At 35.6% G+C, this 16,775-nt stretch overlaps 1 protein-coding gene across 3 annotated transcripts in view; it reads left to right on the top strand.

Annotated features, from left to right (window-relative positions):
• LOC109075765 (protein Wiz-like) overlaps positions 1-534 on the top strand; it is a 10,756-nt gene extending 10,222 nt beyond the window's left edge. For all 3 annotated transcript variants that reach the window (XM_042725480.1, XM_042725481.1, XM_042725479.1), the window contains exon 10: positions 1-534. This exon is cut by the window's left edge and continues 707 nt beyond it. The gene's annotated coding sequence lies outside the window, so the exon portion shown is untranslated.
• The last annotated feature ends 16,241 nt before the right edge of the window (positions 535-16,775 follow it).

Genomic DNA, 16,775 nt, shown 5'->3' with positions numbered 1-16,775 from the left:
TGTATTTTAATGATGTAGTTTTTTTTTTCCAGTCTTTTATTTTCATTTTAAGCAGATACCAGCACTACTTCTCTGCAGGTTTGTCAAGTGATTCCAGTATTAAATGAGACTTTAATATGTCTTGTTTTTACTATCACATTTTTGAGGAGCAGTTTTTTCCTATATTTTAACAGCGCAAGTTTAACTAGTCAACAGTGTGATTATTACATGTACTTGTGTATTTGTCTTTGTAAAACACTGTGCCAGTGTCTGGTTGGAGTAAAGGTTGTGTTATACTCCCAACAGCAGATATTAATAAAAACTTTCCAGAACGTATATGAAAATCGTGTATATTTCCATATACATTATTTCACGTGACATATGTGAGGTGTTTTCACTTGCTTTCAGGCTTTGAAAGGTTTTAATTCAATTTCAATTGAATCAAACTGTCAACAACAAGCTGTAGTCCTTACTCCTTACAAAGTAATAAACTGAGTATTGAGACAACTTTTCATACCTGCATTTGATAACTAATCAATAAAGATTTGGAATCTATTTACTGCTTTGTTGGTCTTTTATAGTCTAGAATGCAGAACATTTTCATGTCCCTCATCCTAAAAAGCACTGTTGAATCCTCAACACAATCAATTCAGCATATGATTTGTGTCTCCTGTATCAGAGACATAAGAAAGTGATATTCCCAGAGCTGCTCTCCCTTTCCACTTTTTTGTGGCTGTTTTTCACTCTTGAGGTCTGCTAATGCTATATTCCTGTGTAAATGAATCCTTCCTGTTTCAAGAGTAAGGTCTGCTTCCCACAGTGAGAAGTCAGTGTAAACCAGCTGTGCTGAGAGATGTTAATTACAGGACCTACAGCTGCATTTTCTTGCATGAAAATTGCAGGCTGATTGGGAGATGCTTGCAGCGAAGGAACTGCATGTTTTTGAAGGAGGTTCGGATAAAAATTTGCATTCACATGCCATGTTGCTGCATAAGAGTCCCAACTCCTGCTGCAGAAAACATCCCCCAAAGCATGACACTTCCTCCTCCTTTCACTGACTTCTTTACACACTCAGGGTTTGGTCTTTCCCCAGTTTGATGCCAAACAAAATGTTTCCCATCAGACCCAAATAAATTAAACTTGCTCTCATCACTAAAGTGAACTATAACATGCTCTTCAGCAAAGGTGAGCTTAGCCTTTTGATTCTTTCTGCTGATGAGAGGCTTGGTCACTGAAAAGTGGGCTTTCAGTCCAAATTCTCTTAAACATGCCGAGACACATCCTTACCATGTTCAGCACTGAACTGGCGAGCAATTCCAGCTGCAGTGCTGAACCAATTCCCCATTGAGAGTCTCCGCATTGTGCTATCTTCTCATACGTTTGTCTTTCTGGGGAATTAATTGAGTTAGTGTCATTGTTAACCTGTAATATTCGAGAAGTCACAGATTTGGAAATGACTAACTTCTCTTGCGATGGCTAAAAATTGTCATCCCTTTAGCTTTCATCTGGACAACCTCCTATTGCAGGGCCTTAGAGTGGCCCACCACAGGCCACAAATCGCAGGTTGTTCTCTAATTTTAATCTACACTGTATATTTATGGCCAAAAATGTAAGATAAAATTCTGATAGCTTTTAATGTAAATCCAGATTTCATGTGTACCACAAACTGAAGGTGGGCATTTTTATTGATAAAAAAGTACAAATTATCAATAAGATGATAAAAGATTCTTTACAACAGGTTTTTACGCAAAATTTTGATCATGTTGATCATTTAGAAGCCTCAGAAATTGTCAATATGTATATTCACCGTTTTGACTGTGCTATTTTTTTGCTGTATATTCTAATGACTTATACTAATGTAATATATTAATAGGATACAGTCATATTACTAGATAGATTTTGCATAGTGTGTAATGCTAAATATTTAGCTATAATGTAGTATTGTTGTCATTTTAAAATGGAAGACCATTTACCAAAATGTTAAAGTATCATACGTTCACTATATATAGTCCATGAGATTTTTGTGTCACTGCACTTTCTGTTTAGTCCCATTATACTGTGATATTTTCCCCGTTAAAATGACAGTTTAATTTTCCTGACATCATTTTTAATGAAACTTTGGACCTGAAGTGGGAAAATATGATTTCTGGAAAGTTCAGCGGTAACCTTTTCAATTTAAACGATTAAAAGAAATCTTAAAATTATCCAGCACAACTGTATCAGAATGACCCAAGTGCTTTCTTACCAGTGCAACAATGCAGTGTTTCTCTGCAAGAGCCCCTTATGTATAGAAATCAATGTGGGCTATACATCAAGAGGTGGCTGAACTGGGGTGTACAGCTTGATAGAAGACTGAAGAAGTGAAGCATCAGACCCTTGAGAATAGTGTTAGCCCAGAACAGATACAGGTAGCCAGCGAAAAGACCTCAGCATTAAAGACATTCAAGCAACAGCATTTTGGATGCATTCAAAGATAAATATTGCAGATGCTTGTGAGAAAAGAACTAGAGTTGAGCTGTGTCTCTATACTACAAAGGATATGAATATAGTCATGACCTGACCTTAAGGGATAGTTCACCCAAAAATCAAAAATCTGTGATCATTTATTCACTCTCAAGTTGCTCCAAACCTCTATAAATTTTTTTGTACTTCTGAACACAAAAGATATCTTGAAGAATATGGGTAACCAAACAGTTGCTGGTCCCCATTGACTTCCAGAAATTCATTGAAGAAAAAATAAAATAAAATTGAAGATGAGTAAATGATGACAGAATTTCCATTTTGGGGTGAAATATCCTTTTAAGCTATGTTAGGTCTTCAGTAAAAATCTGCAATTTGAATGAAATGTTTACAGACTTCATATTTGGAATCTTTAGAATCTTCTGTTTATTTTATATTCAAAAGACATTTATTTTGATTTTTCAAAGAACAACAGACTGGCTTAAAAAAGTCTAAGAGGCCTGAGAAAAGGGAATCTGGTTAAAACAGTGAGATGACAATATTCACTTCCAGTAAAGAGTCCAAGCCTTCTGCTCTATTTAAACGAGGCCTGTAATCCTTGATAGATGATTTATAAAGTTTAAGGTTTGGCAACTGAGAGCAGTTTCTCACACGACTTGTGGCTTTGCAATCAGAGCTCTCCGAGGAGCCATTTTTCAGTGCAGATGAACTCATGTTTTAGTATTCCATCTTCAGCTGCCTCACAATGTTCGACAAAAATGATGTCCACTTAAGAATAATTCACACAATTTATGTTTTAATACCTCATTCAATGGCTGTTCTTTTTGTCGTATTAAAAAAATAAACTGTATGATAACTTACATCAGCTTTGGCAGTCAAACCCACAGTGAAGAAATTACATCAGTAAGAGAACTGCAAAAAAAAAAAAAAGAAAATCTTAGCATTATTTTCTGGATTTACAGCTGGATTTATAGCTTCACAGAGAGTTCGTTTTACAAAAACCATGTATCTGATGATGTATGAAGATAAAATGCTTTCTAGCTGTTCTAATGCTTGTTCTGCTATTGGGAACAAAATGTTTTTTGCTGGGCTACTCTCTGCATCTTTGGTTTCCTCTGCTGATGACAGTGATTCTACATTTGGAGTGGACTCTCATATGACACGACTGGATCTATCCGGAGCAGACACTGCCAAAGCTCAGGTAAGAAGCCAGTTACATAATAGTGTTAATGAAGGGGACATAGTGAAACTCTCAGCTGTGTTATGAATCCTTACTTATGGCTCAGTCCAAACCTACACTAAAGTGAGTAGCTTTATAATTAGTATTTATTTAGTTATTTATAAAATCACAGGCCTTCTGAACAACATACTAAACATCCCAACTTCTGTCTGAACACACTATGGTAAGGTAAAAAATATTATTGGGAAATAATCTGCACACATTCAGCCTTAAATGTCATCTGCACGAAATAAATGCAAATACTCGAAAACTGAAATATTCACTAGTCATTACTAGAGATGTGAATTGGTGGGTTTTGTTAAATGTGAGCCAAAATCATCACAATTGAAAGAACCAAAGACTTAAACTGCTTCAGTCTGTGTGCATTGAATGTATATAATGCACGAGTTTCACAATTTGAGTTGAATTATTGAAATAAATGAACTTTTCCACGACATTCTAATTTATTGAGATGCACCTGTATATACTGTAGTATAGGAGTTTTCTCCTATAATGCCTGATGAGGTTAGAGAACACCTGACAAGAGATCAGAGACCATTCCTTCATCCAGAATCTCTCCAGACCCTTCAGATTCCCAGCTCCATGACAGTGCTTCTTCTCTTCAGTTCACCACACTCATTTTCTATAGGGTTCAGGTCAGGGAACTGGAAAGGCCATAGCAGAAGCTTGTTTTTTTGCCCACTGCCCAGTGACCCATTTTTGTGTTGTTTTTAAGGTTTGTTTTTAGATTATCGTCCGGTTGGAAGATCCAGACATGGCCCATTATAAGATTTCTAACAGAGTCAGTCACTTTCTGGATTTTTCATCTGTGTACATACTTTTTTTTATCCCTGCGTTCACCAAACCCATCTTGAGGGTTTGCTGCTAAAAAGCTCATTTTTTAGTTACATCTGACCATAGAAGCTAGTCCCATTTGAAGTTCCAGTCGTGTCTGACAACTGAATATGCTGGGGATTGTTTTACGGTGAAAGCATTTTGCTGCACATCAGAAATATGTTCTTTGGTTTTTCTCATTGTGATGGGTGATTAATTTAAAATTTGACCTTTTTTCCCCTCCTGTTTATATTTCTGTGAAACAGGAAGCCATGGCTGGATAATTTCATGTTCATAATCACCCTGGTGTGCTCAAAAATGTGAATATGAATGGAAATATATTTCAGATATACAGTATTTTACTCATAAGAATTTCTAGGTGTACCAGTAATTGTCCATTGTGTATTTGAGAAACAACATACATTCATAATGATATTTAAATTCTTATTCTCTAATGAAAGGTTAGATTTTTGTGAATTTTTTAAATAAAACATCAAAAGGATTAACAATGCAGATTTATTTTCACAGCCTTCTTTGATCATATTTACCAAGGGTACTAACAATTCTGACCACGTGTATATATATATATATATAAAGAAAAAAAGTCCAATATTTTTCAGTTTTTCAGTTGTTCCTCAATACGACCTTCGGATGCGGGCGACTGATGAATCCACAATGTCGCATAAATTTAGTGTGACACATGATTTACTAACAGTAATCAATTTATTCAGGCCAGCCCCACAAAACTGACCCTGAAAAGAGGAAGAATTGACAAAATCTCAAGAGAACTGTCAGGAGCCAAAATATTCAGATTAGCTAAATATTGATGCAGGAGAAAATTATAACTAAACAAAGGCGAGAAGTAAACATCAGTGTGTGAAATAAAACATTCTTAGTGAGTAATATTTTACCAGTGAGTGCATATAATTTCAAACCCATTTGTTAAATGTACCATTAATATCCTTAGGTGTAAAACTTTTTAATAATAAATTGAACCCACTGAATTTAACAGAACTCAGTAAGTCAATTGTTTTGAAACACTGACAAAAAAGAAAGATTCTGTCACATGTTTGAATGAGAGGAATGTTCTCAGCACATAATTCATGTGAGCACACGTAACAATATGAGGCTGAATATTAATAATAATGTCCTGGACAGCGAGTACACTGTCTGAATAAATTTCCAGATGATTCCTTGTTTGATGTTTGGCCTCTCTGACAGTCCAGCCACCGCATTGACTTACAGATGTGCTATTTTTAAAGCAGACTGATTCAATGACAAATCCAGGCAAAGAGATAGAGAGAGTCTGATTACTGGTAGTAGCTTCAGTCCAGATTAAAGTTAAAGAAATGACTATCACAAGCATGGTAAAAGTTTTATTTGTTTGTTCAAAATGTTAAGAAAGTGCAATGAACTCATTGCAGTAGATTTTAACTTTGGAACTTTGATTTGACTTACATTAAAGGAATAGTTCACCCAAAAATGAAAATTTGCTCACTTTCATACAATCCAAAATGTAGATGAGTTTGTTTCTTCACTGGAAAAGATTTGGAGAAATTTAACATTACATCCCTTGCTCAGCAATAGATCCTCTGCAGTGAATGGGTGCCGTCAGAAGGAGAGTCTAAACAGATGATAAGTAATCCACATGACTCCATCAATTAACATTTTGTGGGGTGGGATCAACAGTTTGAAGGGATACTCCACCCCAAAATGAAAATTTTGTCATTAATCACTTAACCCCGTATTGTTCCAAACCCGTATAAGCTCTGTTCGTCTTCGGAACACAATGTAAGATATTTTGGATGAAAACCGGGAGGCTTGTGACTGTCCCATAGACTGCCAAGTAAATAACAGTGTCAAGGTCCATAAAAGGAATGAAAGACATCGTCAGAACAGTCTCCTCTGTGTCTCTCCATATCACCGTTTGCTGCATATGCTCTTCTGTATCAGCCGCACCACAAGGATGCGCTGTTTCTACATGTATTTAGCTTTGATTTGAAAGAAATCAGCGCATCCTTGGTTTTCATCCAAAATATCTTAAATTGTGTTCTGAAGACGAACGAAGCTTTTACGGGTTTGGAACGACATGGGGGTAAGTGATTAATGACAAAATTTTCATTTTGGGGTGGAGTATCCCTTTTCTTACAGATGTAACTAGAAATTAATTACAACTGTAATTACATGTTAGTATTTTAAAATATAAGTACAATGTAAATAAAATATGTATGTGCACAATAAGTACATTGTACCTATTGATTCATTTAAATGCTAGTACGTAGTAGTTAAAGGCACTTAATATAAAGTGGGTCCCAAAACAGTTATTATACTACTTCAGAACTCATATATACACACGAGGAAGATAAATCTAATACTCTTTGGCATTCACAGCAGTTTATGGTCAGGGACAAACAGCTAGTTGTCTTTATCGCTCCCCAGTGTCTGACTCATTCATTGGTTGTGATTCATTTTTTCTGTATTTACATTCCCTTGCACTTACATTTACAGCGATTTGGAGAAATATAAGTGAATTTTAAAAGGGAAATAATTATTAAATATGTTTGTAATTAGCAGGTGCCATCTTGGTTGGTCTTTTGAGTTTATTTACTAGCAATAAACAAAACATCAAATAGCTTTTCCTTCAAAGCTATTTTCTGTTGAGTACAAAATCGTCATTTTAAAAAAACTCAACAACAAAGTGTGCTTTCTGAGAAGAACATTGTGATGAACAAATGGAATCTATGAGTGTTCATGTTCTGAATGATGAACCTCTAGACACTGTTGAAAGTCAATAACAATTCAGAGACGAGGATCTGGAGGCTTGTTTTGTTATGTTTCTCAAACGTTGCCTAATCTTCTCTCTTTCTCCAGTTTTTCCCCCCTCTCACTGATTGATTCTCACATTATCTGACTCCTCTCTTTCTGCAGATTCCACTAGTAGTTCTACAAAACATTCAAAACTCCATAAATTATTTTAAATGGATGGTCAGTTAAATTAACTGCCTGAAAATGTTAATTGCCATCCTTAGGAGGTCCAACAAAATATACTATTAGGTTTTTAATGTATGCATGCATTTATTTATACATTGCATTTATTTGTAATTTTTATAAACATCCAAAATAGACATTTTTTTAAATAAACATGCATCATGAAAAAATGCATTAAATGCAATAAAAAAATAACTATTGATGTGTTTAAAACTAAATATTTTCATAACAAATTAGTTGTTTTGAATGATATCTAAAACATCTTAACATATCGTATCATATCTAAATAATTTGTGCCTCTAATGCTTAAATAAATGAGTTCTTAACTGCCGCAGTTCTTCATTAATCAGTCATCTGCACTTTCTTTTTTTTCACATTTATTGTAATTCCAATAGACTTCAATCTCAGAGGAGACTAAGACCTTTGTGTTTTAAGGAGCACAGTCTGATCGTAACTGCAAACCCTTATGCGAAGAACTCACAATCTCTGTTAAATTCAGATGAGTTATGAGAATCTCTCATCATCTCACTTTTATTCAATGTCCCACATTGGAGATGTATGTCCACTTGTGATTAATAGCTCTGGACATGCTTTTCATTTCTCAGGAGTCTTCAAAGAACACAGAACCTCCGGAAAGATCAAATCCTTTGAGAATTACATTGTGTGTGCCAGAGACTAGAACTAATAGTGTTTTGTTCACAACATGATCACAACCTTTTCCAGATGCAAAACAGTGTAAGATTATAGATTGTAATGCCACATGTGTTAATTTGATTGGTTCTCAACACATATATTATCAATTGAATCCTAAAGTGGAATGTGTCATTTTTTAATGTTAAAATGCTTTCTCTTAATCTACGCCACAGATTTCCCCACTAGTCATTTACAAAACTCTACAAATTCTCAAACTTATGTTTTTGATTATTAACATGTATACTTATTATGGTTTCAGTTATCAGTAAGTGACTAGTAGACCTATTATTATTTCTGTTAAATACATATTACCATATCTAAATACATTCCCTCGAATTCTGCATCCCAACCACAAAACACAGCAAAACTTGCTTGACCAATGGTGTAATTGTGGGCGGGGTCATTGGTTTGTCTGACCAATAGAAGATGGAGGGGAGTGTTTGTGAAATTGTCTGAAAACAATCCATATTTGTGCAATTGTGATGTTAGTGACACAGAAATTATATGTTTCACCTTTTGAGTTCACATGATTAATGTTTTTTTTTATTTTCTTATTTGATCAGTAACCTAAAATCAGTAATCATGATATGATTTTTTTCCCTTGCCATTTGTGTCATAACCATTCTTTCATTTAAATCTGTTATCCTGAAACTTTCATATACAGGTTTAAATTAGATTTTGAATCACAGATTTGTGAGCAGTTCACACTAAATATTTCAATCTTCTGGAATGAATCTTTGTGTCATTTTCAGATCCAGACTGTTGGGAATGCAGTTCAAAGGAAAACCTACGTGTTAAACTTGGCAGAATAAAATATAGAGGAATTAAGCAGCTGCTGACTTTATGGATATGTAATCCATGTGAATGTGAACTCTGCTTTTGGTAGAGAAGATTAAAGCAGGAATTCATCGAGGTCAAGCAGGAAGAAAAACAACCCAGGTCATGGCAGTCAGTGGACACTATACCTCACGCCTGGAATTCTCACATATAAAGTCAATTAAAGAGTCAGCAGAGAGGCTTATTATTGCCTGAGCAATAAAACACTAGAGCTTCACCAAATAAATTCAGTTCGCAAGGACATTAAAAACATTGGGAGAGAATCATTAAAGGACTATGCAAGTTTCAGTGCAAGTTAAGCTCATTTGGCAACATTTGTGGCATAAATTTGATAACCAAAAATCGCAGTTGAAAAAGCAGTTGTCTGGGTGACAGTGAGTCACAATGAAAGTGAATGGGGTTAGTCCATAAATGTTACATTTATGCATTTGGCGGATGCTTTTATCCAAAGCTTCTGACATTGCATTCAAGGTCAATTCTTGGCATTAATTAAGGTAATAATTTTTGTTTCTCTGGGGAATCGAACCCATAACCTGGTAATTGCTAGAGCTGTTGTGCTCTACTGTTTGAGCTACAGGAAGGCAAAATGTTAACATAAAATATAAATATGTAAACAACATCTGTGTTAACATGATTTTAATGTCGGGTATAACATCTTTTTTTTTGGTCAGGTTTCTTCGCCATGACAACATGGGTGAAAATTATAAAACCCTAAAATAATTGTAAAAACCATACATTTCCACTCTAAGAAAAGCCTGTAAAAATATGGCCACAGATGTTTTACCTGTGTTTTGAATTTCACATTACATTGTGTTTGAAGTAAATGTTTAAAACTTTAACTGGTCATTTTCTGCCAAGATAGTATCTTTTTTTCAGTGTGTTTTAAGAGAAGAATTAACTGAATTTTTTGTATATGATTATAAGCATAACATTTCTGCTATTAAATCCTGCTCCAAAATTTGGCCCCACGCACATTCACTGCCTCACCACAGTCTCTCTCTCTCTCTCTCTCTCTCTCTCTCTCTATTTGAGAAACAAGTTTCCAAAAAAAAAAAAAAAAATCCTCCTTACAGCAGTGTGTTTTTGATAATGGATTATATGCACTCAGATTTTTCATTTGTATTTACAGTTCATCAGGGGGTTTTGACTAATGAAATACAAAATATCCATATCCTGAAAGCTGACAATATTAAATGGTAACACTAGAGGTCCTGTAATGGCTATTTAGGGAGTACATTTCCCAAATTACTAAAATCAGTTTATTCACAGTTTGAATTCTCTACAGCTGCAATTTGATATACCAGCAACAACAGAACCATAAAAACAGGAACTAATGCATGCATTTCCTCATAAGTTTTTTAGATACATATGAGAGGGACTTTAGCTTTAGTTGTTAATGTATAGTATTTTGCAGTTAATAGAAGTTTGAGATCTAACAATAAATGGCCTACCCCCTACTGTAAAGACCACAGACCACCTAGGGCCGCGGGCCCCACTGAAAGACCCCTGCTATAGAGAGGAGGCAGAACAAATAAAGTTTCATTTATTTATATTATTATGTAATACCACAGGGGGCTGAAACTCCAAAAAGGTCTTTCCAAGATTACTGGTAGCCACCCTTTCACACACATAACCTTCCAGATGTTTTCGGCTGTCATGTAGGGAAAATGTTAAAGACAGCTGGAAAAGGTCTCATCCATTGCAACATAATATTTGTTCTGTGTTTGAGGTATTTCAAAAGACAAGCCTCTATTCACAGCAAAAGCATCTGAAGTAAAATTTTTATTGATTGATTCTATTACAAACTGTTAGTCTTTGCATTAATAGTGGGGATTTTTCAGTTACTCTTTCTGCAGTTTACTGTACATCGGTACGTCACACTGATAAAAACAAACCCTAACAACTCAAACTGTTCTGTTTATACATGAAGCTCGAACTCTCCCACCATCTAGCTTTAAAATTTATCACAAGGACCATAAACAATAAAATTACTTCCTTGACCACTCTCCTCTAACAGACCTGTGGGAGTGTCTTTCGTGAAGGGAATCAGTATCTCACTTTTGTTTGGAATTGCACTTCAACGGCACAAAAACGCTGTTTAGAATTAATAACTAAATCATTCATTTAACTAAATTGTACGAAACAGATTTTTTTTAACACCTAACACTTTACCTGACCTTATCTGAAAATTTAACTATTTATGAGGTGGCAATTTTGTATGAACTTCTACAATGTGATTTGTACAGAACGTTTTTAGAAAAAAAAAATAAGCATGAAGATCCACCCCTAAACATTCATTGTGGCATAAGCAGATTATATAAAAATATACAAAATCAGTTCAAGCATCAAACATTATGATGGACTGGAAATTATTTCACTGATGGAATGCGTACCTGCTCCTGCGTACCTAACTAGTCTTCTACCACGCTACAAACCATCACGCTCCCTAAGGTCACAAAATGCTGGAATTCTGGTAGTACCTAGGATAGCAAAGTCCATTAAAGGAGGTAGAGCTTTTTCACATTTGGCTCCCAAACTCTGGAATAGCCTTCCTGATAATGTTCGGGGTTCAGACACACTCTCTCTGTTTAAATCTAAATTAAAAAACACATCTCTTTGGCCAAGCATTCAAATAATGCATCTCATAATTTTGGACTGCAGTTATAGCTGATCAAATGCACATTATTATTCTTTAGCTTGGGTTAACAGCAGCTACTCTAATTATGTCGCTATTTGTTTCTCTGTTTTGCCATGGGATTTACATCCTGTGGTAGCTAGGATTTACACAAGCTCCAGTCTGGATCCAGAACACCTGAGAAGAGATGATGCCAGCCCCTCAGAGGACCTCAGATGATGCTAACCCAGAGACAACATACAGAACTACCACATTTTGCTATAAGTTTGATTGCATAATTGCAGTTAATAGTGTTAATCGTCTGTTTGTTTACACTTTTATTGATTTCTGCCGTATGCACATAGACTGACAGTCATCACTGATAAGCTACTATTAAATATAGTAGAAACTTAATTTTCTGTAAAGTTGCTGTGCAGTGATTTGTCAAATACACTTGAATTGAATTGAATGGAGCAAAACAGACAAAATAACTGTCAACATTTTTCCTAAAATCTAAGTTATAAAATTTTTAACTATTGATACATATCATACAAATGTGCTAATAAATGGCTATTAAAACTCATCTTACATGATATTGTAAAGCATATAAGAAGGTTATTTAGTATCAGATTTATTATATCTTGGTCCACTCACCTACAAATCAAATTGTCTGAAAAGCAGAGATTATAAGGCATTATCTGTCGCTTTATTTTTCTTGCCTTCAATATATATGCAGTGCCTTGTTTTTCCACCAAGGAAAATTCAATATTTAGCCATGTGATCATAATCTCAGGAAGTGGCTTTTATTAACTCTCTGAAATCAGACGTCACATGTTTGGCCATGTTTGGCTATAATAACAAGCTAGATTTGTGGCTAAGAAACCTTACAAGGTGCTGTCTTTAGATAGTACACAGTAGAACACAGAATTATGCTTCTTAGTGTTGATTTTTTGTTTTGTTTTTTGTGGTGCACGTTGACATTTTATGTGAGCTCAAATTTACATAAAAGCATTTACAAATCATCATCAATTTATTAGACGACTATTTGTGTTTAGCGTTACCATGTTAATTCTGTAATCAAAGCGGAAATGTGTCTGACTCATGCTGACTGTATGGATGTTCCCCAGTATATGAATCTTCTTACACATCATTCCCAATGCAATTATGGTCATCTCACCACCCACCAAACATATGTTCAATTTTCAGCCCGTGACATTCTTACAAATTACAGCAAAACTAATGGACCAAGAGCTGTTATTGCGAGTGTTTAATGGACTGAGAGTTGTTATTGCAAGTTATTTATCACAAAGTGTAGAAACATTATACCCTCACACAATCATCCTTGCTCAGCTAGTATTTTATTACTACAGTTAATCACTATTTCTACTGAGTTATTTAGAAAATGCTATTCAGTTATAAAGCAGTACAGGATGTTTTCCGCAATCCTGTTTACTTTCTTAGGCAAATAGATTTCTTGTACAAGCCATTTTGAAGAACTCACAGGCAGATAAAACAGATGCCAACATGAAGGGAGAAATAACAAGCTTCAGTATTGCGAACTAAGCTTTTTCGGAAACATTAAATCAGCTGAAGTGACTGAACATATTGTGAGAAAAGTCCATTAATTGATCTGTGTCTAACACCTATGTACCATTTGGCAATGGAGACAATACTGAATCAATATTCCCAAGCAAGTGTGCACAGCAAAATGTATGCCTTAGAACGACAAGCCATTTTCTGCATATCTTAACACTTGATTACTAGAGGAGATGCATGTCTGTTGTTTGAGCTTTACAGTCTACTTTGCACTGCATCACTCACTGTTAAAGATATAGTTCACCCAAAAACATCTTGTAAAGGAGAAAGCAACATTTTGGATAGAGGACTTGTATTTTAGCCAGAAACAATGATTTGCAGTTAAAAAATATTTTAATGATGGATTTGTTTTTTACAAGCATGCAGCTTTTTGCTTCAAAAGACATTATGATGGACTGCAATCATGTGGTTTACTTGTGGATTATTATAATGCTTTTATCAGCTGTTTGGACTCACATTCTGACGGCACCCATTCACTGCAGAATGTTCTTGAGGGTGAGTGGCCTGAGGGTGAGTAAATCTTCAGCAAATTTTCCTTTTTTGGTGAACTATCTCTTTAATGGATGTGTATTTTGAAAACAATTAAAGGTAAAAGGTATACTCCACCCCAAAATGAAAATTTTGTCATTAATCACTTACCCCCATGTCATTCCAAACCCGTAAAATGCTCTTCTATATCAACCGCACCACAAGTATGCACTTTTTTCTTTCAAATCAAAGCTAAATACACATAGAAACAGCGAATCCTTGTGGCGCGGATGACACAGAAGAGCATACACAGCATAGGTGATATGGAGGACACAGAGAAGACCGCTGACAAAGAAATTGTTGAATAAAATCTTTATTTTTGTTTTCTTCACTTACAAAAAGTATTCTTGTTGCTTCATAACATTACGGTTGAACCACTGATGGCAGATGGACTATTCTGACGATGTCTTTCATACTTTTCTGGACCTTGACAGTGTACCTTACTTGGCAGTCTATGGGACAGTCACAAGCCTCCTGGTTTTCATCCAAAATATCTTAAATTGTGTTCCGAAGACAAACAAAGCTTTTCGAATGAAGCTTTTACGGGTTTGGAACGACATGGGGGTAAGTGATTAATGACAAAATTTTCAAACATAATTAAGTTTCAATTGATTTGCCATTGATAAAATAAAGCCTTCAGTTGTCTCATGTGGCCTTAAGCAAGACCTTCATATACGCAGGTCTTTGTCCTATTGACCCCCAGAGCCCCGAGGCTGACGAATACGTGAGATTCAGAAAGAATGATGCAGACTAGAATTTACTAATGAGTTCATTTGTGAATAATGTATGAAATTCATTTACAGAGCCCGCTGTTCAGATGAGTGCTAAATACAACAGTATATGAATGGCCAGCTTTTGTCAATAAACTCGTGGTTACACTACTTTTATCTCAACATAGGTGTTACTGAATGGGATCAGTGTGTTATTTGTCCCATTTATGATATGAAACTCATTCTTTCTGTCTGTCTGTCTCTATTTATATCTCTTTCTGCAATATCTAACCAACAATTTTAAACAGCTGCAGTAAATGTTGGAAGAAAATGGTCTGTTCTGTTCTCTTCTGAACATGATGTTCTTTTAGTGGCTTCCGGTTAAGTTAAGAAAATTCTTTCCCTGCATATTTCGCCTTTAATTACATGAAAACATTAGACTGACACTTTTTAGATCTTAATAAGATACAAATGACACATTACTGTTCTTATCATGTCTACGTACAATAAGAAATATTCATGGCAACCATTGAGGCCACTGTCAGAGCAATAATCTCGATAAAAACATTTAAAGTGAAACAGATTTCACTTCTACAGATTATAGAATCACTTTTAAGAATGTTATTTTTGTTGCCTGGTCAGTTGTAGCATTCTGTATTTAAAGGAATAGTTCACCAAAAAAAATAAAAAATGCTAAGGATTTACTCACCCCCAGTCTAGCCCAGTTGTACATGAGTTTATTTCTTCATCAAAACCAGATTTGGAGAAATTTAGCATTTTATTATTTGCTCACCATTGAATCCTCTGCAGTGAATGGGTGCCGTCAGAATGAGAGTCCAAACAGCTGATAAAACACATCACAATAATCCACAAGTAATCCACATGACTTCATCATTAAGACAGTTTTAACTTAAATTGCTTCCGGCTGAAATACAAGCCCTCTATCCATAGTAATGCCTTTGCCAGTGAAAAAGTTTTCTCATCTGAATCAGGAGAGATGTATGCACAGAAGCACTGTTCGTGCAAGTGAAAACAGTCCAAAACACTTCTAAACAAATATGTCTGTGGATTTTGATGTGAGAGGACAACAGGGGATGGACTTTATAATCACTGAAGGAAGACTTATCATGAATTATGGACTCAAACATTATTCAGGGCCCACTAAGGTCCCAGGCCCTGTGAAGCAGCCCTGTTGATTTCAAGTGACCAAGATTAGCCTTGTTGTAGTCCATGGGAACCTGTGGTTTCTCTCATACTTCTTGACCCCTCCGCACCACACCACATTGGCATTCTGTTTGGTGGGCCAGGCAGTAGAAGAGGGGGAGCGTTTTCAAAGCCTTGACATTTTTATGTGAATGTGGTGAACCACATTTGATTTGTGAAAGATTCATGGCTGGGTGGAATTTTGGGCTGCAGAACAAATGGTGGGTTTTGCATGTCTCTTGCTTTCAAACCGAAGATTCAGCCTGTGGCCATACAGAGGATGAAGGTTAAGAGCAGGAATTATTTCTAGCAAACTTCCTGACCTATTTACACAGAATTGATAGTTATTTTGTGTGATTCAGGCTTTAGTTTTGTAACATTTGAAGGATTAATTTGAAAGAAGCGCTTAATTATTTCTACTACTTTTAGAGCAATTATGTATTCTTTTTGTTTTTTAATGTTACTAGGACATTACTGAAATGATGGCACAATCATGCATCTAGTGTGCCATCACTGAACAGCTAGATTTGTCAAACTTGCAATAAATGCAAGATTCCAAGAATCCATCTGGCACCTAATTTCTTCCACATCTGCCTCGTAGAGAAGACACTTACTATTTGCCCTCATCTGTAAACCCTTTGCTAATTGGTTAAGGAAATAGCTTTACTTGTTTTCCTTACTGTGAATGTCACAGAGACAAATCAGTGGAAGACTCTGCCCTTTTAGCAATCATATTACTGAGACGCTTGAGCACTTTATTGAAACGAGGGAACAAAAACAGAACCTGTAGAGTCTGTGTCTGCAGTACTTCCACCCACAGCTCATTCCTTGCGTCTTGTTTCAGCTCCAGTGGGATCCTGTCCAAAATTTCTTGATCTAGAGCAAACAAATGAGCAATCAGTGAAAACCCGAAAGCAGAATGTAGCAAAACAAAATGAGCCTATTACAATGCAGACTACTACATAAAGCTTATAACTGCTGCTTGAGAACGGTTATGAATAACTGCCCGCTGATCAACAGAGTTCACATTCCAATCCACAGAGATCCACTTCTGGATCAGCATGTCCACGTTCATGCCAGGATAAATACCTGTTTTTATTCCTTGTGCCAGAGG

The sequence above is a fragment of the Cyprinus carpio genome, chromosome B6 (genome assembly GCF_018340385.1).
Source record: "Cyprinus carpio isolate SPL01 chromosome B6, ASM1834038v1, whole genome shotgun sequence".
In the NCBI taxonomy this organism is placed as follows: Eukaryota; Metazoa; Chordata; class Actinopteri; order Cypriniformes; family Cyprinidae; genus Cyprinus; species Cyprinus carpio.
Note: the sequence above shows the minus strand (reverse complement) of the source record. Positions and strands in the feature narration are given on the sequence as shown.